Source organism: Crinia signifera, chromosome 19 (genome assembly GCF_055691185.1).
Source record: "Crinia signifera chromosome 19, ASM5569118v1, whole genome shotgun sequence".
Classification (NCBI taxonomy): Eukaryota; Metazoa; Chordata; class Amphibia; order Anura; family Myobatrachidae; genus Crinia; species Crinia signifera.
The window spans coordinates 112,630,871-112,654,132 of record NC_139226.1 but is presented as its reverse complement, the minus strand read 5'-3'; the positions used below and the strand labels follow the sequence as shown (position 1 = coordinate 112,654,132).

Sequence of the window (23,262 nt, the reverse complement as noted above, 5' to 3'; positions counted from 1 at the left end):
TAGCCGGGATCAGTCACTAATAGTCAGGAAATGGCCGGGAAACACTAGGAACACTGGAGCAGGTGTGAGAACCTGTATAAGGAGAAGCCCGCAAGGTTATCTTTCTTGGAGTATATTTCTATTCTCCGCAATGAATTCTTCCTGGTGCTAGTAAGTATAAAACTCACAATTTAATTCAATCAGGCGTGCCCATAGCGGTATCTTTGCATATCCCTCATACAAGCAGAGAAGTCGACATGCAGAACAAATGACACGGAGTTGACTTACATGAAAATTCAATCTCGCGTACACCTCAGGGTATCTTTGCTTTCAGTAAGATCACTGCGGACGTCCAGGAACAGGTAACAAGCTGTATTTATTCACAGGTTCACAAATCCACAGCATCCAATACAAACGATACAAAGACAATAAGGATCCAGGTAATGACGGTGCAGGTGGGCGGAATGTCGGCGGCTGCCTCCTTGCTGTCCGGTTAGCTGCAGACGAACCGAGACGGAGAGTCGGAGGTTGCTTGCGGTGCCGCGCGGCTCCGTTCCACTGCTCCTGCCAAGTGGGGTGAGCGGGGTGGGCGACTTGATCAACGCGTTTCGGATATTACACGATATCCTTTTTCAAGATCTGCCGCCATGTTCACAGGTGGCTGCTTTTATCGCACACCTGTGTTGGTCACGTGGTACTAGTCAGCCAATAGTTTGAGACCTGTGTCCGGCTATTATTGCTGGTTACACTCTAACTGTAATAGCCGGTTTGGAGTGGGGTGATGGTGACCTAGGTTTCAGGCTTGAATCATATAGTGTAAAACTGATATTCACTATACAGATGGTAAGTAAACAGATCCTACCTTCCGCCAAGGTCAGTCCACACACCACAATCTCCAGCTGGACACTCCCTCCTTCCAATGCATTTCGAGATGATCTCTTTATCAAGGCATGAAGACTGCTGTCCTTAGAACCCCTTTATAAAGGATTGTTCTAATCAAAAATGGCCGCACTTTATGTTCCTGTTTTCTTTGTGCCACTCTAGGCCTTGAAGATGTAGTATCTCAGGTTGAGGGACTACGCCTTCAAGCCTTAGAGTGGCAAAAAGCAAACAGTAACCGGAAGTGCAGCCATTTTGAGTATTGAGTATGGGTACGCACCTTTAATGAAATCTTTCTAAGTGTCCCTGACTACACTTATGTGTAAGTTAGGTAAGCCTACTAGCAAATGAACACCAATAGTTATTTATTGCATAAAAACAATAATTCATTATATTCGCAAATATTTTTATTTTGCATATTTGGAAACTCTACCATCACATACTGGAGAGAGGGAATATCCAGGAAGTAAAGGTTTTTCCAAAAGATAAGTATACATTATATCGACCTTCTTGTTTATATACCCCTTCACCAACCTATCTATTGAATCTATAATATGAGTCTGACTTTGTGACACCCAGTTGCGGGAGGAAATAAAGGAGGAGCTGATGTGTATCGACTTGAATGGCATTTTACTGCTCCTCCAATTTCTGAAGAATATAGAGGGTAGGAGTTCACCTCTTTAATACCTCTTGCTTCAGGTGATGGCAGGTGTTAAAGGTATATGATTCTAGCCATCGTACATCTATATGCTTACTTCAATATCATATCATAACCGCTTTCATTTTGTAACGTCAACTTGTGTGTCTCTAGTTCTCTAGTTCTTTCATTTTGTAACGTTAACTTGTGTTTCTCAGGTTCAAGAGGGTTTGCTGGTGCTCCAGTCTTCGACGTGCAGTCACTGAATATCGAAAGTGGCCTGAAATTTTTAGGGACAATGACAGCATCTCCTGCCAGCCCGTCATTTTCCTAAAAAGTCCACCACCAAATCAATTGTGTGATAAAAAATTGGGACATGCTGGAATTTGCCCAGATGTAATGTTCTTACAATATTGGTTGTTGACAGATATCACAAGCCATTGTGCAATGATGTCCTTAGTTTCTCTAAGAGGTTCTCAGCGGTGTGCCTCATATGTAAACCAGTGATACACAGCTTAGCCTGCCTGGGAATGAGTTGGCATTTGTGAGATGCTGCTACTGGTGCTGCTGCTGTTGTCGCTACATAAGGCAATAAATCTACCCAATGGGCTGTTACAGTCATGTAGTCCTTAGTTTGCCCTGTTCCACTTGTCCATATGTCTGTGTTTAAGTGGACAGTGGGTACAATGGCATTTTTGAGGACACTAAGGACACTTTATGTCCCTGTACAGTCTAGGAATCGCTTGCCTAGTGAAGTGGAATCTAGATGGGATTTGGTACCGGGGACACAGTACATCCATCAAATGTCTAAATCCCACTGCACTGATAGCAGATACTGGGCGCACGTCTAAGACCAGCTTAGCTGTTATTGCCTCAGTAATTCACTTTGCAAGAGGGTGACTGCTGTAAAAGCGATTTAGGTGTCACTGGACAAATTACGCTCAAAGTTTCTGAACTTGAAAATGAATGTGCTGAAGGTGACATATAAAGGTGGATGTTCCTAGGCAGTTATTATCCTTACCGCTACTTATTACACTTTTACACAGACACAGACTACATGTGTGGAACAAGTTGTACAGATTTGGGTAGAAATAATTTGAGACCGAAGTGGTGGATTTTTTAGTCTTTTCCCCAGGCATAGCAATGGGCTTTATCATCCCACGGCCAACAACTGTCTCCACCTCTGCCTTACAAACCACATCACCATCAGAATCCTCCTCGTTAACTTCCTCCTTATCGACAGCTCTACCAATATCCTTATCTTGGTTTACTTCTACAGTGACATCCTTAATGTCAATAATATCAGCAACTGGACTAGCTGTGCCCTAAATAGAAGGGAGTTTTGTTTGCGGAGGGCAAACAGAAAGACAAATGTGCCTTTTTGGGCGCACTCTTTTGTTTAATCATTGAATGATAAGATTAGTTATTTAAAACATCACTTTTATTTAGACTCTGCACCTAAAAAATAAGAGGCAATTGTAGCTCATACATTGTACAGTCAATTAATATTGTGCACTGTTATCTACACATGAATAAAAAGTTTTTCAACTAGACTTTGTGTTATTGTATAGACTATGCACTCATTCTAGCTGTCTACAAATATTCAACAGACTTACTCATCATATGCCTTTTATTGGCTGGCTTCGTCTCTTTACAATACACCGTCTACAAGTTGTACATATTTGTATGTGTGCATAACATGCATTTTTTTATATAAATTTTTCCATTTTATTATCAAATATTCTCGCCCATAGTTAAAGAAAGCCCACGTGAAAAATTGCCCCCACAACCGGTGGCTCCTGTGCATCTGCTGTTTGACCACCTTGCCTGTGTTACCAGCCGACTATTTGCCAGGAGTCTCCTCACTGTTTACTGGGTCGGCCCCTAATTCGCACCGTGGGGCTATGGTTAGGGTTAAGGCATATGGGTAACCGTATGGCATTGGTGTCAAATGAGAGTACCAGGTGGGTTGTATACGGGAGCTAAGGTACAGATCACTTCTGCTTTCCAGTCCAGCCCGATGGGTCCCCTGATGCTTTTCAGTATTGCAGGGATAACCTCTCGGACTGGTTGGATGAGAGAGTGATAGAAAGGTGATTTCCAGTAGCAGAGTTTCAGACCACCTATCAACCGGACTTCTGCTTTCAGGGATCTGTCAAGACATCGAATCCATGATGAGAGAGTCCTAGGTTGTCAGGTGTGTGTCTGACGAAGTGGTGTTTATATAGATTTAAAGATAGAAAGTGCCCAGTATCTGCCAAAGAAGTTAAATTTGGTGAGTATTTGATATGGCTGAAGAATGGTAATCCAGCACCCTCTGTGTGTAGAGTTCCCTGTCCCACAAGGTGTTATGTTTTTGTGGTACCTTGTTGCCCCACGTTACTGTGAGCATAGATATATATTCTGAAATCACTGTACCATATTGTTCTAAGAAAGTAATGCATTAGTTGGGCTATGAACACATCCAATCCAGTGTATTTCAAAACGACAGTTATTTCTCAGATCCCACCTCTGTTGAATTGGATGGTGTGTACAGAATAATTGGAAGTTACAGCAAATCTTGCTAACCCAAATTTATCAGTACCGTGATCTTATAGCTGGTTGAATACACTTAATTAAATCACAGATTATGGCATTGACATTCAGCTCATAGAGTCAGGACCGTAGTTCACACTGATACCTAGGCACAATTTTCACTGCAGCATAGGATCAGCAGATCTTGCTAACCCAATTTTACCAATACCGCAATCTTATAGCTGGTTGAATACATTAAATCACAGATTGTGGCACTAACATTCTACTCATGGGATCAGGACCGTAGTTCACACTGATATCTATTATTACTGGCACAATTTCACTGCAGCATAGAATTTCTACTGCTAGTTAAGTTATATCCACCACAGACACTCCAATTACCAAAAGTAACCATAGGTCAGCCTGCTACCTTGTTCTTGCTGGCCTATTTTCGCTCCAGCACGGAAGCTTTTCTGCTGATTAAGTCAATTAACGCATCTGACATGCACACTCTGCTCAAGGCTGGCAGAAATTCGCTAATGTACACACGTGGGGAAACTACATACTTTAATAATATATGCGAGACAAACAAATACACACACAACAATAAAACATAAATAAGGAGAAAAATCTCCTACAAGGATGCCCGAGTGGATTAATTAACCAGCAACGATCGTCTGCCTGCTCAGCGCGAGCTGCAGCAGTGACACGATTAATTGTATGAACGGGGGAAGGAGTAAATCTCCTTCACTACGCCCAGAGATAGGTACTGGTATCTTGCAGGGCAAAGGGTTAATCCCCTTCAATGCGCCCGGATGAATGGATTATTTACCGGGCAGCTCTGCCCCCTCGCCGGCTCAATGTGAGCTGTGGCGGTTGTTACCTTCGCGAAGTTTTGGGTGTCTCAGACCTGACTCATCACTGGGCTGTGTTTGCTCCGCTTGTCTAGTGCTGTCCCGGGTGTAGTGAGCAGTGGCTGGATACGCGTTTCACCAGGTCGGCTTCCTCAGTCCGCAAAGTCTAGCTGTGCCCTCCCAACACTTGCGGAGGGCGTGCAAATGGTGGAAGGCATAGCCTCTCCTCCCTGTCCAGTGTTGGGAAGGTCAGGCATATACATTGCAAATGCCAACACAATTGTACTCTCCTTGGGGAATTGTGATATCGCTGTAGAATGCACAGTTGTTAATTATGCCTTTGCCGGCTTCATTATTTTATATTTTTGTGAGAGGGAGGAGGGCTTCCATCTGAATGAGAAGCTGAAACACTAGTCATGAACATAGGCCAAGGCCTTAGTCTTTTCCTTCCTTGTGTAGTGAATGGCATATGTATTGCCCATTTTACATTTGTCATCAGATACATTTATTTATTTATTAATTATTAAGTTATGCTTCTTGGATTTTACATGCCCTCTATGACATTGGGCATCGGCCTTATCAGACAAGGCTGAGGGAATTACATCATCAATGTCAACATTGGTGGCAGCAGCTTCAGCACTAGGTTCTTAATCTTTAACTATTTTTCCCTCCAAATCTATAACCTCCATTTCACACTCAGATAGTGGTATCACAAAATAATTTGGCAGACAGTGGCAGCACCCAATTATACTGTAGGTTCTAGCTTTTACCCCCACAAGTACATAGCCGCACCCAGAACATATATTGCGCCAGATGTGGCTTTCACCCCTTCCAAGCCCTCATTGTGGCCGAAACAACCCCCAACCACCACGTCGCTGCTGGAACAGTTCTTGCACCGGATTCGGCTTTCACCCACAATAGCACCTCGTCGTGGCCAGAAAATCCCATGCGTCGGTTCCGGATTTAACCCCCAAAAACCATGTCATGGTCGGAACATTTTATTCACAGGTTCCAGCTTTTACCGTCCAGGCACATAGCCGTGTACAGAACAAATAATTCCCCGATTCTGGTATTCACACCACAATCAACTGTGAACAGCAGTGTGAAAGTGGCAGTGGCCTCACTAGGCAGGTGCGGGCCGCACCGGGTGTCACCAGTCTCTGGGGAGAGCTCTCAAGACGGCCAGTCTAAATGACAGCCAAGCCAGGACAGCAGGCTGTGAGCGGCGCACAGACAGGGGGGGGGGGTGTTCCGCGGCGCCTGGGCTCATAAAGTGCGAGCACCCGGGCCGCACCGCACATACAGCGAGGGGTCGGCGGAGTGACTGCTGGCAATGCATGACCATTACGCAGGGAGGCTGGGCGGCTGGCAGTGTAAGAGCGGTGGCCTCCCCCTCCTGTGTGGGGATTGACCACCCCAGGGGACGGAGGAGGGACCTGGCTGCTGCATGGCTTGGGCACACAGCAGCGCAGGCAGCCTGACTCTCCTGAGTCATGTGTGTCGGTGCTGGTGCGTGTACTCCTGTGTCAATCACTGCCGGTGGCTCCCTCCCCCTCCTGATCTGGGGATTGCCCACATGTGTATGGAGGAGGGACCCGGCTTGGGCACGCAGGCTGAGTGAGCCAGCCTGACACTCAATGGGGGGGGTGGGGGGGTGGGTATTGAATCCGCGGCCAGCACCATTTTATGTTGCGCAGTGAGTCTGTCTCACTCTGACTTCAAGCAAATTAACCAGCCTGCTACTTCTTTTGTGTGGACTCAGAGACAGTGCAACACACACAGTATGTATACTAATGTATTCTGGGATATTTTGGCACTGTGGGCCGGGGGTCATATATGGCACTGTGGTATATGTCTGGCACTGTGGGGGCAGATCTGGCACTGTGGGGGCATACAGTATCTGTGTCTGGCACTATGAGGGCATATGTGAGTGTAATGGGCATCATGGTGTGGGTTGTAATGGGCAGCATTATGGTATGGGGAGTATTGTCTAAATAATTACCATCACAGTGCGGGGTGTAATGGGCATCATGGTGTGCAGTGTAATGGGCATCGCAGTGTGCGGCGTATTGTGTAATTGGCATCATGGTGTGTGGAGTAATGGGCATCATGGTGTGCAGTGTAATGGTGGTATGAAATGGGTGGGGGGGGGGTGTTATACCATGACTTACTACACCGGGTGACACCAACCCTAGTGACGCCACTGGAAAGTGGTATATGGGGGTCTATATATTATCACTTCATTTCTACCAAAGTAGGTGAAAATGATTATTTTCACTTACTTTTTTAGAAAAAAAGAACCTCACAGCGGCCGGAACATCTCATGTGCCGATTTAGGATTTCACCCCCCTCCAAGCACCTTGCTGCTGCCAGAACATTTCAAGAGCTGGTTCCAGCTTTCACCCCTTCCAAGCCATTGTTGCAGCCAAAACATCTCATGCGCCAGTTCAGGCTTTGAACTCCCAAACACCACGCCGCTGCCAGAACCTTTCTTACGCCGGTTACGGCTTTCACCCACCAATCACGCCGCGGCTGGAACATTTTTGCGCTGGTTCCGGCTATAACCCCCAAAAGCACCTCGTCGCGGTCAAAACATCTCATGCGTCGGTTCTGGCTTTAACCCCCCAAGCACATTGCCAAGGCGGACACATTTCATTCACAGGTTCCAGCGTTTATCCTCCTGGCACATAGCCACGTATGGAGCAAGCTATTCACCGGTTCCGGTTTTACAACTCAATCAAGTGTGAAAGGGTATAGTGGTGTGAAAGTGGTATATGGGGCCTATATATTCTAACTTAATTAGTGCCAAAGTAGGTGAAAATATATTTTTTTTCACTTACTTTTGTAGGAAATAAGCACCTGGAACATCTCATACACCGGTGCGCCAGTTTAGGCTTTCACTCCCGAACAGCCACGCCACGGCCAGAACATTTCGTGCGCCGGTTCCGGCTTTCACCCCCAAAAGCACATTGTCACTGCATGGCAATCTCGAGATCCGGATCCAGCTTTCACCTCCAAAGCACCTCGCTGTGGTCAGAACATGTCATGTGCCGGTTTAGGCTTTCACCCCTCCAAGCATCTTGCTCCTGCCAGAACATCTCATGCGCCGGTTCCGGCATTCAAATCCCAACCAACACTCCGCGGCCAGAACGTGTTTTGCGCCGGTTCCGACTTTCATCCCCAAAAGCACCTCGTCGCGGCCAAAACATCTCATGCATTGGTTCTGGCTTTAAAACCCCCCCCCCCCCCCAAGCACCTTGCCAAGGCGGGTACATTTCATTCACAGGTTCCAGCATTTTTCCTTCCGGCACTTAGCCACATACGGAGCAAGCTATTCACCGGTTCCGGTTTCACACCCCAATCAACTGTGAAAGGGTACAGTGGTGTGAAAGTGGTATATGGGGCCTGTATATTCTATCTTAATTCTTATCAAAGTAGGTGAAAATAATTTTTTTCACTTACTTTTGTAGGAAATAAGTACATCAGAGTGCCTGGAACATCTCATACACCGGTGCGCCAGTTTAGGCTTTCACCCCCGAATCACCACGCTGCGGCCGGAACATTTCTTGCCCCCGGTTCCGGCTTTTACCCCCAAAAGCACCTCGTCGCTGCCAGAACATCTCATGCGTCGGTCCTGGCTTTAAAATTCCCAACCGCCATGGCCCGGTACATATTTTGTGCCGGTTCCGGCTTTCAACCCCAAAAGCACCTTGTCGCAGCTGGAACATCTCATGCGTCGGTTCTTGGCTTTAACCCGCAAAGTACCTTGCCAAGGTGGGAACATTTCATTCACAGGTTCCAGCTTTTACTTTCCAGGCACATAGCAACGTACGGAACAAGTTATTCATTGGTTCCGGTTTTCACAACCCAATCAAGTGTGAAAGGGTACAGCGGTGTGAAAGTGGTATATGGGGCCTATATGTTATCACTTCATTTTTACCAAAGTAGGTGAAAATTATTATTTGCATCTACTTTTGTAGAAAATACATTTTATTGACATTCAATAAAAAGGAAATGTAGACAATATCACTGATATCTCCTGGACAGATATCAGTCCTGATTTGGCTCGCTGTCTGTATAAAATAATATAAGGACCTAAATTGATCAAAAGTTAATCATAATGTATGGAAGAGGGTCTATTAACAAACGTACATATTTGATAAATATGTATGTATGCCAAAAAGATATTACCGCGCCTCCTTACCTGTTGTGGGTAGCTGCTCTTGCTAATCGACCTTTAGAATATGCTGTAGTAGAGATGACGCCACAGTAGTCCAGAGACGTAGCTGGATAAGTAGTTGACATCACAATTCATTCATGGAAAAGCCTACCTGAAAAAAAGAAGAAAGAGGCGCGATAATATATTCATGACATACATGCATATTTATTATTACTGTGTCTTACATCGTAACACACATAAATGCAGTACTGTACAGACAACACAAGTCATCCTTATCAGTCACTGCCCGAGTGGACTGTGGTGTGAAAGTGGTATATGGGGCCTATATATTCTAACTTAATTAGTTCTAAAGTAGGTGAAAATAATTGTTTTCACTTACTTTTGTAGGAAATAAGTACCTCACAGTGCCTGGAACATCTCATACACCGGTGCGCCAATTTAAGCTTTCACTCCCGAACCACCACGTCGTGGCCGGAACATTTCTAGCGCCGGTTCCGGCTTTCACGCCCCAAAGCACCTCGTCGTGGCCACAACATCTCATGCGACGGTTCCGGCTTTCAATTCCCACCCGCCGTGGCCGGAACATTTTTGCTCCGGTTCCGGCTTTCACCCCCAAAAGCACCCCGTCGCGGCCGGAACATTTCTTGCGCCGGTTCCGGCTTCCACACCCCAAAGCACCTCGTCGCGGCCACAACATCTCATGCGTCGGTTCAGGCTTCAAACCCCCAAGCACCTTGCCGGGGTGGGAACACTTCATTCACAGATTCCAGCTTTTACCCTCCTGGCACATAGCCGCGTATGGAACAAGTTATTCACCGGTTCCAGTTTTCACTCCCCAATCAAGTGTGAAAGGGTACAGCGGTGTGAAAGTGGTATGGGGCCTATATATTATCACCTCATTTCTAACAAAGTAGGTGAAAATAACAATTTTCACCTACTTTTGTAGAAAATAAGTACATCACAGAGGCCGGAAAATCTCATATGCTGGTTCAGGCTTTTACCCCCCTCCAAGCACCTTGCCACTGCAAGAACATCTCATGCGCTAGATCCGGCTTTTACCCCTTTCAATCCCCCGTCACGGCCGAAACATCTCATGCGCCAGTTCCGGCTTTCAATTCCCAACCGCCGCGGCCGGAACATTTCTGCGCCGGTTCCGTCTTTCACCCACAAAAGCACATTGTCACCGCATGGCAATCTCGAGATCCGGATCCGGCTTTCACCTCCAAAGCACCTCGCCGTGGTCGGAACATGTCATGTGCCGGTTTAGGCTCTCACCCCTCCAAGCACCTTGCTCCTGCCAGAACATCTCATGCGCTGGATCCCGCTTTCACCCCTTCCAAACACCGTCGCGGCCGGAACATATCATGCGCCGGTTAAGGCATTCAAATCCCAACCACCACGCCGCGGCCAGAAAATCTTTTGCGCTGGTTCCGACTTTCATTCCCAAAAGCACCTCGTCGCGGCCAAAACATCTCATGCGTCGGTTCTGGCTTTAACCCCCCCCCCCCCCAAGTACCTTGCCAAGGCGGGTACATTTCATTCACAGGTTCCAGTATTTTTCCTTCCGGCACATAGCCACATACGGAGCAAACTATTCACCGGTTACGGTTTCACACCCCAATCAACTGTAAAAGGGTACAGTGGTGTGAAAGTGGTATATGGGGCCTTTATATTCTTACTTATTTCTTACCAAAGTAGGTGAAAATATTTTTTTTCACTTAATTTTGTAGGAAATAAGTACATCAGAGTGCCTGAAACATCTCATACACCGGTGAGCCAGTTTAGGCTTTCACCCCCGAATCACCACGCCGCGGCCGGAACATTTCTTGCGCAGGTTCCGGCTTTCACCCCCAAAAGCACCTCGTCGCTGCCAGAACATCTCATGCGTCGGTTCTGGCTTTAAAATTCCCAACCGCCGTGGCCCGGTACATATTTTGTGCCGGTTCCGGCTTTCACCCCCAAAAGCACCTTGTCGCAGCTGGAACATCTCATGCGTCGGTTCTTGGCTTTAACCCGCAAAGTACCTTGCCAAGGTGGGAACATTTCATTCACAGGTTCCAGCTTTTACTTTCCAGGCACATAGCAACATACGGAACAAGTTATTCGTTGGTTCGGGTTTTCACAACCCAATCAAGTGTGAAAGGGTACAGCGGTGTGAAAGTGGTATATGGGGCCTATATGTTATCACTTCATTTTTACCAAAGTAGGTGAAAATTATTATTTTCGTCTACTTTTGTAGAAAATACATTTTATTGACATTCAATATAAAGGAAATGTAGACAATATCACTGATATCTCCTGGACAGATATCAGTCCTGATTTGGCTCGCTGTCTGTATAAAATAATATAAGGACCTAAATTGATCAAAAGTTAATCATAATGTATGGAAGAGGGTCTATTAACAAACGTACATATTTGATAAATATGTATGTATGCCAAAAAGATATTACCGCGCCTCCTTACCTGTTGTGGGCAGCTGCTCTTGCTAATCGACCTTTAGAATATGCTGTAGTAGAGATGACGCCACAGTAGTCCAGAGACATAGCTGGATAAGTAGTTGACATCACAATTCATTCATGGAAAAGCCTACCTGAAAAAAAGAAGAAAGAGGCGCGATAATATATTCATGACATACATGCATATTTATTATTACTGTGCCTTACATCGTAACACACATGAATGCAGTACTGTACAGACAACACAAGTCATCCTTATCAGTCACTGCCAGAGCGGACTGTGGTGTGAAAGTGGTATATGGGGCCTATATATTCTAACTTAATTAGTTCTGAAGTAGGTGAAAATAATTGTTTTCACTTACTTTTGTAGGAAATAAGTACCTCACAGTGCCTGGAACATCTCATACACCGGTGCGCCAATTTAAGCTTTCACTCCCGAACCATCATGTCGCGGCCGGAACATTTCTTGCGCCGGTTCCGGCTTTCACGCCCCAAAGCACCTCGTCGTGGCCAGAACATCTCATGCGCCGGTTCCGGCTTTCAATTCCCAACCGCCGCGGCCGGAACATTTTTGCTCCGGTTCCGGCTTTCACCCCCAAAAGCACCCCGTCGCGGCTGGAACATTTCTTGCGCCGGTTCCGGCTTTCACTCCCAAAAGCACCTCGTCGCGGCCAGAACATCTCATGCGTCGGTTCAGGCTTTAAGCCCCCAAGCACCTTGCCGGGGTGGGAACACTTCATTCACAGGTTCCAGCATTTACCCTCCAGGCACATAGCCGTGTACGGAACAAGTTATTCAACCGTTCCAGTTTTCACACCCCAATCAAGTGTGAAAGTGTACAGCGGTGTGAAAGTGGTATGGGGTCTATTTATTATCACATCATTTCTAATAAAGTAGGTGAAAATGACAATTTTCACCTACTTTTGTAGAAAATAAGTACATCACAGAGGCCGTAAAATATCATGTGCTGGTTTAGGCTTTTACCCCCCTCCAAGCACCTTGCCACTGCAAGAACATCTCATGCGCTAGATCTGGCTTTTACATTCCAGGCACATAGCAACGTACAGAACAAGTTTTTCGTTGGTTCCGGTTTTCACAACCCAATCAAGTGTGAAAGGGTACAGCGGTGTGAAAGTGGTATATGGGGCCTATATGTTATCACTTCATTTTTACCAAAGTAGGTGAAAATTATTATTTTCATCTACTTTTGTAGAAAATACATTTTATTGACATTCAATAAAAAGGAAATGTAGACAATATCACTGATATCTCCTGGACAGATATCAGTCCTGATTTGGCTCGCTGTCTGTATAAAATAATATAAGGACCTAAATTGATCAAAAGTTATTCATAATGTATGGAAGAGGGTCTATTAACAAACGTACATATTTGATAAATATGTATGTATGCCAAGAAGATATTACCGCGCCTCCTTACCTGTTGTGGGTAGCTGCTCTTGCTAATCGACCTTTAGAATATGCTGTAGTAGAGATGAATCCACAGTAGTCCAGAGACGTAGCTGGATAAGTAGTTGACATCACAATTCATTCATGGAAAAGCCTACCTGAAAAAAAGAAGAAAGAGGCGCGATAATATATTCATGACATACATGCATATTTAATATTACTGTGCCTTACATTGTAACACACATAAATGCAGTACTGTACAGACAACACAAGTCATCCTTATCAGTCACTGCCCGAGCGGACTGTGGTGTGAAAGTGGTATATGGGGCCTATATATTCTAACTTAATTAGTTCTGAAGTAGGTGAAAATAATTGTTTTCACTTACTTTTGTAGGAAATAAGTACCTCACAGTGCCTGGAACATCTCATACACCGGTGCGCCAATTTAAGCTTTCACTCCCGAACCATCATGTCGCGGCCGGAACATTTCTTGCGCCGGTTCCGGCTTTCACGCCCCAAAGCACCTCGTCGTGGCCAGAACATCTCATGCGCCGGTTCCGGCTTTCAATTCCCAACCGCCGCGGCCGGAACATTTTTGCTCCGGTTCCGGCTTTCACCCCCAAAAGCACCCCGTCGCGGCTGGAACATTTCTTGCGCCGGTTCCGGCTTTCACGCCCAAAAGCACCTCGTCGCGGCCAGAACATCTCATGCGTCGGTTCAGGCTTTAAGCCCCCAAGCACCTTGCCGGGGTGGGAACACTTCATTCACAGGTTCCAGCATTTACCCTCCAGGCACATAGCCGTGTACGGAACAAGTTATTCAACCGTTCCAGTTTTCACACCCCAATCAAGTGTGAAAGTGTACAGCGGTGTGAAAGTGGTATGGGGTCTATTTATTATCACATCATTTCTAACAAAGTAGGTGAAAATGACAATTTTCACCTACTTTTGTAGAAAATAAGTACATCACAGAGGCCGTAAAATATCATGTGCTGGTTTAGGCTTTTACCCCCCTCCAAGCACCTTGCCACTGCAAGAACATCTCATGCGCTAGATCTGGCTTTTAACCCTTTCAATCCCCCGTCGCGGCCGAAACATCTCATGCGCCGGTTCCTGCTTTCACGCCCAAAAGCACCTCGTCGCGGTCAGAACATCTCATGCGTCGGTTCAGGCTTTAAGCCCCCAAGCACCTTGCCGGGGTGGGAACACTTCATTCATAGGTTCCAGCTTTTACCCTCTATGCACATAGCCGTGTACGGAACAAGTTATTCAACCGTTCCAGTTTTCACACCACTATCAAGTGTAAAAGTGTACAGCGGTGTGAAAGTGGTATGGGGTCTATTTATTATCACGTCATTTCTAACAAAGTAGGTGAAAAGGACAATTTTCACCTACTTTTGTAGAAAATAAGTACATCACAGAGGACGAAAAATCTCATGTGCCGGTTTAGGCTTTTACCGCCCTCCAAGCACCTTGCCACTGCAAGAACATCTCATGCGCTAGATCCGGCTTTTAACCCTTTCAATCCCCCGTCGCGGCCGAAACATCTCATGCGCCGGTTCCGGCTTTCACGCCCAAAAGCACCTCGTCGCGGCCAGAACATCTCATGCGTCGGTTCAGGCTTTAAGCCCCCAAGCACCTTGCCGGGGTAGGAACACTTCATTCACAGGTTCCAGCTTTTACCCTCCAGGCACATAGCCGTGTACAGAACAAGTTATTCAACCGTTCCAGTTTTCACACCACAATCAAGTGTGAAAGTGTACAGCGGTGTGAAAGTGGTATGGGGTCTATTTATTATCACGTCATTTCTAACAAAGTAGGTGAAAATGACAATTTTCACCTACTTTTGTAGAAAATAAGTACATTACAGAGGCCGTAAAATCTCATGTGCTGCTTTAGGCTTTTACCCCCCTCCAAGCACCTTGCCACTGCAAGAACATCTCATGCGCTAGATCCGGCTTTTAACCCTTTCAATCCCCCGTCGCGGCCGAAACATCTCATTCGCCGGTTCCGGCTTTCAATTCCCAACCGCCGCGGCCAGAACATTTTTGCGCCGGTTCCGGCTTTCACCCCCAAAAGCACCCCGTCGCGGCCGGAACATTTCTTGCGCCGGTTCCGGCTTTCACGCCCAAAAGCACCTCGTCGCGGCCAGAACATCTCATGCGTCGGTTCAGGCTTTAAGCCCCCAAGCACCTTGCCGGGGTGGGAACACTTCATTCACAGGTTCCAGCATTTACCCTCCAGGCACATAGCCGTGTACGGAACAAGTTATTTAACCGTTCCAGTTTTCACACCCCAATCAAGTGTGAAAGTGTACAGTGGTGTGAAAGTGGTATGGGGTCTATTTATTATCACATAATTTCTAACAAAGTAGGTGAAAATGACAATTTTCACCTATTTTTGTAGAAAATAAGTACATCACAGAGGCCGTAAAATCTCATGTGCTAGTTTAGGCTTTTACCCCCTCCAAGCACCTTGCCACTGCAAGAACATCTCATGCGCTAGATCCGGCTTTTAACCCTTTCAATCCCCCGTCACGGCCGAAACATCTCATTCGCCGGTTCCGGCTTTCAATTCCCAACCGCCGCGGCCGGAACATTTTTGCGCCGGTTCCGGCTTTCACCCGCAAAAGCACCCCGTTGCGGCTGGAACATTTCTTGCGCCGGTTCCGGCTTTCACGCCCAAAAGCACCTCTTCGCAGCCAGAACATCTCATGCGTCGGTTCAGGCTTTAAGCTCCCAAGCACCTTGCCGGGGTGGGAACACTTCATTCACAGGTTCCAGCATTTACCCTCCAGGCACATAGCCGTGTACGGAACAAGTTATTCAACCGTTCCAGTTTTCACACCCCAATCAAGTGTGAAAGTGTACAGCGGTGTGAAAGTGGTATGGGGTCTATTTATTATCACATCATTTCTAACAAAGTAGGTAAAAATGACAATTTTCACCTACTTTTGTAGAAAATAAGTACATCACAGAGGCCGTAAAATCTCATGTGCTGGTTTAGGCTTTTACCCCCCTCCAAGCACCTTGCCACTGTAAAAACATCTCATGCGCTAGATCTGGCTTTTAACAATTTCAATCCACCGTCGCGGCCGAAACATCTCATGCGCCGGTTCCGGCTTTCACGCTCAAAAGTACTTCGTCGCGGCTAGAACATCTCATGCGTCGGATCCGGCTTTCAATTCCCAACCGCCGCGGCCGGAACATTTTTGCGCCGGTTCCGGCTTTCACTCCCAAAAGCACACCGTCGCGGCCGAAACATCTCATGCGCCGTTTCCGGCTTTCACGCTCAAAAGTACTTCGTCGCGGCTAGAACATCTCATGCGTCGGTTCAGGCTTTAAGCCCCCAAGCACCTTGCCGGGGTGGGAACACTTCATTCACAGGTTCCAGCTTTTACCCTCCAGGCACATAGCCGTGTACGGAACAAGTTATTCAACCGTTCCAGTTTTCACACCCCAATCAAGTGTGAAAGTGTACAGCGGTGTGAAAGTGGTATGGGGTCTATTTATTATCACATCATTTCTAACAAAGTAGGTAAAAATGACAATTTTCACCTACTTTTGTAGAAAATAAGTACATCACAGAGGCCGTAAAATCTCATGTGCTGGTTTAGGCTTTTACCCCCCTCCAAGCACCTTGCCACTGTAAGAACATCTCATGCGCTAGATCTGGCTTTTAACAATTTCAATCCACCGTCGCGGCCGAAACATCTCATGCGCCGGTTCCGGCTTTCACGCTCAAAAGTACTTCGTCGCGGCTAGAACATCTCATGCGTCGGATCCGGCTTTCAATTCCCAACCGCCGCGGCCGGAACATTTTTGCGCCGGTTCCGGCTTTCACTCCCAAAAGCACACCGTCGCGGCCGAAACATCTCATGCGCCGTTTCCGGCTTTCACGCTCAAAAGTACTTCGTCGCGGCTAGAACATCTCATGCGTCGGTTCAGGCTTTAAGCCCCCAAGCACCTTGCCGGGGTGGGAACACTTCATTCACAGGTTCCAGCTTTTACCCTCCAGGCACATAGCCGTGTACGGAACAAGTTATTCAACCGTTCCAGTTTTCACACCCCAATCAAGTGTGAAAGTGTACAGCGGTGTGAAAGTGGTATGGGGTCTATTTATTATCACATCATTTCTAACAAAGTAGGTGAAAATGACAATTTTCACCTACTTTTGTAGAAAATAAGTACATGACAGAGGCCGTAAAATCTAATGTGCCGGTTTAGGCTTTTACCCCCCTCCAAGCACCTTGCCACCGCAAGAACATCTCATGCGCTAGATCCGGCCTTTAACCCTTTCAATCCCCCGTCGCGGCCGAAACATCTCATGCGCCGGATCCGGCTTTCAATTCCCAACTGCCGCGGCCGGAACATTTTTGCGCCGGTTCCGGCTTTCACTCCCAAAAGCACACCGTCGCGGCCGGAACATTTCATGCGCCATTTCCGGCTTTCACGCTCAAAAGCACCTCGTCGCGGCCAGAACATCTCATGCGTCGGTTCAGGCTTTAAGCCCCCAAGCACCTTGCCGGGGTGGGAACACTTCATTCACAGGTTCCAGCTTTTACCCTCCAGGCACATAGCCGTGTACGGAACAAGTTATTCAACCGTTCTAGTTTTCACACCCCAATCAAGTGTGAAAGTGTACAGCGGTGTGAAAGTGGTATGGGGTCTATTTATTATCACGTCATTTCTAACAAAGTAGGTGAAAATGACAATTTTCACCTACTTTTGTAGAAAATAAGTACATCACAGAGGCCGTAAAATCTCATGTGCCGGTTTAGGCTTTTACCCCTATGGAAGTACATTTATTTATATATGCAAAGTCTATCTAATTTATTCATGTCGCACGCAATCAATAAGCGAATGTCCAGATTTATAATCAATGAATATTATTTATGAATGTAAACAGATGAAACTGTATCATGGATTTCAAAATATAACAATACAGGTATTATAATTAATAGCGATTATTATGCCAGCATCCTTAAATACAATTAACCTCAGTGTTAAATACTGTGTGCGCGAATACAGCGCGGGAGGGGGCGTGGCTATGAAGAAGCAGCCATTTTAGATACCAAGTCTTTGTGTCCGCCATTTTAGATACCGCCGCATGGCATTCAGCCATCTTATAATAACTGTCGGCCATCTTAGACTCCACTACATGGCCCACAAAGGAACTTTAACAAAAGACTAAAAACTTCCGCCTGGCAATCAAACATAAACTGACTGTACGTTCATTTGTCTTTCCACAACATTTATTCCAAATTACCTCTAACCTGCATCATGCAATACTCAAGATCCTGAATATAACTCGCACATTCAGCAAACACACTTTACCTGCAGCATACACAATTGAATATCATTTAAGCTACAATGTACTTCTCTGTACAGAACACCTAACTGGCACTATACAATCTATGGCCTTGCTATATCATACTCACATCACATGCCGTTACACACACACCATCCGAGCATCATGCTATCAACATTTGTTTCACATAAGTTGGTTCTATCCGATAGTTTATCTAGATATTCTCACATCATATTACACAAAGCATTCACACTCATTAATACAAAGAGTCCATACATGCTCACGCATAGCCTTACACATGCGTTCAGATTCCTGCGTCCCTTTGAGAACAACTCACTGCCTTTCATACAAAGAGTCCATACAATATACTACAAACCTCCTTTGCAATCACACTAAGACACACAAGGGCCAGTCCACACATCAAGGTTAACCGTTTAACTACACAAAAGCCACACTGCAGGCCGGAGCCTGAGCACATGTTAATATCTGAAGACAAACTAAGAATGGAAGTTAACTACTCTTAAACTCTCTAACATAATCCATATTCCATAACCGGGGTCCTAGTACACAATACAATCGGTCCTACAAGTTTATACATTACTCAAAGTCATGTCCAAATCCATATGTAATGGAAGGAAACTCCCGGCGATACCAGACCCATCCTTTCTGCGTCTTGATCGAACAGCAACTGGGTATTTGGTTTTCTCTTGCTTCCCAAGAGAACTCTCGGGGGGAGGGGAGAATCTATTCATTCACATTTGCTTCAATAGCCTATAGACACGCCCCCTGATACTGTATTTCCTGGCTGGTTTACTGGTGTAAGGGAATGCTAATGACTTCATTTCTAATGCTGGTTTTTCTGTGACTAACTTATAATTTGTTATAACATGTGAGTGTGACATGATATGAAATTCTAATAACTATCATCTGACAGCTAGTGTAATTTCGCTCATTTAGAGACCAAGCATGACATTATGGGCATGGTTATAATTATGATTATGGAAATTATATGCTGGGATAAATTAGGCATTGACAGTCGTCCATTTGACAGTATATAAAACTGTCACATTAATAATGCATAATTTCCGCATTAATTTTCATAATTCATAAAATTTCAATATTTTTCATAAAAATATTTTTCATTGATAAAAAAGATTTTTAAAGGGTGGAACTTATGTGTATGTGTAGAAAGAAAGGGGATGTATCATTTTTGCGCAATGGCTTAATCCGAGATTAATAATAAATGGGGGAGTGCATTTACTTAACGCCGGCATGTCCAGACCATGACCTCACAATAGGTGTAGGGCCACAGCCCAGACACACACGACTGAATGATACATTTGGGTAGTGTATGTGTAGTCTAGGTGGGTGTAGTGTTCCTGCATAGGTGTTGTGTTACCTACCGCAGGGTGTACAGGGTTGAACAACCTTCATATGTCCTACAAAGGATGCTGGGAAAACATTGATGAACAATCATAACGAACAATTTGACAGAGTATTATAAAGATTTCCTGAAAGAGTGGAGAACAGTCATTTCTCCTAGTGCAGTTAGTGGACTAAAAACCCGGCTAGACCTCCCAGGATAAAAACCGTTCTAACGCACTTTTGGGTCATTCCTAGTGTCTCTTGACATTAAACTAAGGGCCAAAGAAAGTCTCTAGTGGGTCTTCTGCTCATCACGACGTGGGGTCGTCTAGGGGTCATCATTCTCTTGGTCGGCTTGTGTATTTCGTCGGCTCTTGGGGCTTTCTAGCTGGGTTCCTGTCCAGTCATCTGTCGGTATCCAAGTCGTCATCTCGAGGACCATCGTCTGTCTACAGCTGGGCTTGTCTTTTCTTATCCATTGCATCTGTAGGAAAAAGAAGTATCAATATTTTTGCATTTCTACCTATTTTCCCTACCATTCTTGGCTTCTTGTATTCCATCCGATCCACTTGTAGACTTCCGATAGTTCTGTCGTCGACTTGTTTCCCTGCAGAGACATAAACAGAAAGAACTTCCCAAACGTTAAGAGTATCCCGCCTCCCACATCTGTGAAGCTTCTACACTCTAGAGTGCTATAGTTTAACCCTCGCCTTACTGTCTTTTGACACTAGGTGGCGCTCTAATTTATTTAAGGGTATTTCTACCCTGTACTACCACACCTCTTTCAATTTAACCTCTATATCACTCCATATATTACAAATACAGTTTTCTGAGCCAGATAATCTGTGTTCTTCTTCGGAAAAATGTGACTAGAGGAAATCTGAGATATTCAGAATATTCAATCTCTCATTTTCCTCTTCTCTGTCTAATCACTAGGGACTATCAGTTACTTGACATCTGGACCTAACACTATCAATATTTTGAGATTTTTAAATCTCATTTAAAAACAAACACTGTAATATATCTCGTTGTCTAGGGGATGAAACTTTTTCAATGTTAGGTCCATACGCTCTCCATGCAATTAGGAGCAATAGGGGTTTCTAAATTCAATGTGTCACATTTGACCGGGTCCAATCACAGCTCTTTCTGGCTTAACTAAACAACACAAAGGGTAAGAAGAAAAAAGGACTGTTATTCTGGGGACGCACTAGGACAAAAGAATTTATTTCACATAAAATTTAACTTTTAATAGGTCATGTCTTAAAATTCCCATTTATATTCTATGATGGGAAGCCGCAGTGAAATTTGAAGAGGTTAAAAAATTACACATACAAACATATACACACACAGATGGCGTGCTTAGTGATAAAGAGTTTGAGTAAAGGGTGATCCTAAAAAGATCCTTAGACTGAAAAATGTCAATTTATTGATTGAGCAGGTCTTTGATGTATAGCAGTGTATTTATTTTGTGTCAAATGTTTCCAACAATAAAGGTTCTCTGTACTTGATGTTAATCAGAGTGTGTCAGTTTTTGCTAGTACTTTTATTAGTCCTTGTTAGTACATTCGATGATTAAGGGCACTTTTATTTACAAGGACCCAGATAACAAAAAATAGAGGATAATCCCCGTGTTATGCCTGATTCCCGGCAAATACAGTATGTTCACCTGGGTTCAGTACCCGGTGAGCTTATTGGTTTATAATGCAGTTCACTCTATTGTCCGGTAAGTATTTATAATTTCCGCTGTGTATCGGTTTAAATACTTTATCAGCAAGGTACTGTTTATTACTTATGTAGCACAACACTGAGATTAGGTAACATTCTCCTGATCAAAAGCACTATGTACAGGAACAGTTTAGATATTGGTGGAGTGCTGGATGTTATGCTTGGATGTTAATACTTGGATATAATCACCAACGTTAGAGATTGGGTGGTCAGATATAATAATTGGATACAGTCATTAACATTTAAGGACTGGGTGGTCTTATTAATTCTGGCAGTGTTCCCTCTATCGTTGCCACTTCACAATTATCTCTATAAGCATGTCTAGGGAGAACCTTGCATGGTACTAATATAAATATTATACAGGCAAGGATACCCTCTGCTGCTTAGATTAAGATTTTAGTATGGTGATCCCATGTTAAGCATAACCCATATAAGGTAAATCTGGGTGGTCTGAGTGGTCTTATTAATTCTGGCAAAGTTGCCTCTATTGTTGCCACCACAGCTATCTGTGTGAGCAGGTTTAGGGAGAACCTTGCATAGTACTGATATAAATATCATATAGGCAAGGGTGCCCTCTGCTGCTTAGATCTGGAACTTAGTATAGTAATCCTATGTTCAGCATAACACATATAAGATAAATCAAAATAGCTAAATACATCAAAGATAATCCCTGCTAATTGACATTTCAGTTAAGGTCTAAACCGACATATGTTTCACCGCACTTAAGCAGCTTTCTCAAGGCCAACCAGGGTGTCCTTTGCAGGAAATATTTATTAATATTGGGCCACCAATCAAATGCATTATTTTTGGTCATGTGGTATTGTGGTGACGTCAGGCTCTTGTGCTTCCTTAATTGACATCCCCAGCAGCCTATCATGGGTCTGCATTACTTTGTAGGGATGATCTGGTTTCTCTCAAGCATCATTGATTGTTCAGGGCGTATGTCAGTCATTCTAAAACCCGCCCTCCCGTGATGCAGGGCGGCGCGTCACGTGATCGATAGGACCCATCCATGATCCCCTCTGTTAGATCACGTGATCGGCGCCGTCCTCCCAAGTATCATTGCGGCGCATCATGTGGGTGGCGTCATCCTCTCCCACGTCATTGCGTCCCGTCATGTGACCTGCGCTGTCCTCCCTACGTGGTGTATCACGTGACCAGCGCATCACTGTTCACTGACGTCGCGTTGCGTCGTATCCCTGTTGGGTCACGTGAGTGGTCATCTGACCTCTCGTCTGTTGGTGTCAGGTGGTGCTGAAGCACCAATCCTTGGCTTCCTTTAGTTAATCCGGAAATTCAGGGTGTACAGCCCCAGCCCTGTATTGAGCATGATGAATAACTTCATGGAAAAAACGTAATAGAAATGTTCATTCTTTTAAGTGATCAAGTTTGTGTTTCAGGTGTATTATGTTTGTGTAACGTACATGACCTCTGCCATTTATTGTAAACTGTTATTTAGTAGAAGTGTTTTAATCACATATGTTAGTTCTTTATTATCCATACTCCCATTGTGAATATATTTGAATATTTTTCAGCCCTGTGGTGAGCATGCCATATAATATGATATACTATGTGGTATCAAATTACTCTTATGTTTGTTGTACTTGGATTTTTATATATATAGGACATATTTATTTGTATATTGTACCCCAACTTCTATCATTAATTAGGGAAAGATGAAGTTTGTTCAATAAAAAGATTATTTATTATGTGTAGTTGTTATTATTTATTCATATTCTCCATTCATCCATACAGTAAAATTTATTTCATCACAGGTGTTCAGATGAAATTTGGACAAATTATTAATTGTATTTCGGAGAGACAGTGTATATTACCTATCATATTTTAGTCAGATTTATTCAAATTTCACCGGTCCATTTGGAAATCAGATCAAATAAATGGATATTAATACTGTATAAGATGTGCTTTACATATTAGGTCTGTATTGATTTATAAAT

The 23,262-nt window shown here is 44.6% G+C and overlaps 1 long non-coding RNA gene across 2 annotated transcripts in view; it reads right to left on the bottom strand.

The window, feature by feature from the left end:
- Positions 1–11,588: 11,588 nt before the first annotated feature.
- LOC146042051 (uncharacterized) overlaps positions 11,589–23,262 on the bottom strand; it is a 58,148-nt gene continuing 46,474 nt past the window's right edge. For both annotated transcript variants that reach the window (XR_014463721.1, XR_014463722.1), the window contains exons 5-6: positions 12,937–13,063; positions 11,589–11,633 (exon numbers count right to left, since the gene is read on the bottom strand). This is a non-coding gene — a long non-coding RNA (uncharacterized LOC146042051). The remainder of the gene's footprint in view (positions 11,634–12,936; positions 13,064–23,262) is intronic.